Source organism: Schistocerca cancellata, chromosome 1 (genome assembly GCF_023864275.1).
Source record: "Schistocerca cancellata isolate TAMUIC-IGC-003103 chromosome 1, iqSchCanc2.1, whole genome shotgun sequence".
NCBI classification, from domain to species: domain Eukaryota; kingdom Metazoa; phylum Arthropoda; class Insecta; order Orthoptera; family Acrididae; genus Schistocerca; species Schistocerca cancellata.
Window position 1 is genome coordinate 274,675,596 of NC_064626.1, and position 1,816 is coordinate 274,677,411.

Sequence of the window (1,816 nt, forward strand, 5' to 3'; positions counted from 1 at the left end):
GTATAGACTTTGAAGTAAAGAATAACACACCCGTTCTGACGATGGCCGTGCGGTTCTAGGCGCTGCAGTCTGGAACCGCGAGACCGCTACGGTCGCAGGTTCGAATCCTGCCTCAGGCATGGATGTCTGTGATGTCCTTAGGTTAGTTAGGTTTAACTAGTTCTAAGTTCTAGGGGACTAATGACCTCAGAAGTGGAGTCCCATAGTGCTCAGATCCATTTGAACCATTTTTTTGATTTCCGAAATCCTGCGAACACATCCATGTAATATTTGTGCTCTCTACCTTAAAACAGACAACAGGGTCGCCAACAGTATACATGAGATGCAGTATGCTCTCTTGATGAAAATTCATCCATCTATCTACACAATTCACGAGGAAATTTCTAAGATATAGTGATTCCTATGTTTTCCTCGGTTACTTAATGAACGGTAACACTTCTAGTTTCTTCCTTCTCGTATATACGTACGGTTCAGCCTCATTAACGCAAACAGGTGTCAGTGATCTGATGAGACTCTGGCATATCGGGACAAAGGCATGAAGTCCTCTACGTCGTGGTCATAAAAGTCTTAGCAGTAGTCAAGTAGCAAATGGATACGGATGGAGCAGATCGTAGTCTTATGGCTGTATAACATCCACGAAATATATATATTTTTTTATTACGAATGGAATATGAACGTGTGGATAATATTCATTCAATTATGTAATCATTTCTTAAAAAGATGATAATTATGTAAAACAGAGACAATATTTGTTTCACATTCTTTGTTAATCTATGTCATTCTTTTCTTTTCTTTTGTACCCTTTTGTCGTCCTCTTCTGATGTACATCGCAAGACGCTAATCGATTTGAGGTCTGTTAAATGAAAAACATTTAATGTAAAATTATTGTACTTTCATGTTCATTTGCTGATAAAAACAAACAGAGCCAAATGCGTTAAAACTATTTATGATTAATTATTGAAAATTCACTTCCTCTTTTAATTATAATTTTCTATTAATTGTTTTATCATAGCTGCAAGAAGCGCAGCCACTGTTCGTTGCGATCATATAGCAACTTCGTCTGTACTTCTAGTTGAAAGGAGCATGGGTTTGTGTTAAACTAATTTGCAAAAAATTTAATAGTTTTTTATTGGTGGCATCAATTTAAATGATTTATTGGGAAAAGGAAAAATCTTAATTAAAAAAGAAATCCTCTCTCTTTTGTCGGCCGCATCTTAACTTTTATTACAGCGGCAAATTTAAATTACTTGAAACTGCAAATTTTCAATATTTCGATGTGTAAGAAATAAATGTACACCGGTGGTATTGAACTCTATTTAAAAAAGAAAAAATTAATCGAATCAGACTGCATTTTCTAAGAACAGTGCTGATGGTATTTATTGTTGAACAAGATTTCATTGCTGATGTATGTGGCCAAAATTAAACTACGCACGAATCACGGAGAAAATATTTCTGGTAGCATACGTCAGTGTTGCGTGCGGGTGGTATTCTGTGGTTCCCTTTCATGATCAATTTTCTAAGAATAATTAAATCCATCGAAGACAAAAATTATAATAGCTCTGATGTACGATCTGTAATTTTAGTGATATGAACACAGCTTACAGTCAACATTATTACACTACGTCAGGTGGAATTCTTGTGCAATTTGAACAAAATAATTATCCGGAAGAAGTTGTGGTATGAATAATGCATTATACATGTGTATAATATTGTCGGTATCATTTACAAAAACAAATCAAGGCAACTGCAAAAAAAAAAAAAAAAAAAAAAAAAAAAAAAAAAAAAAAAAAAAAAAAAACAGAGTGAATTGAAACCG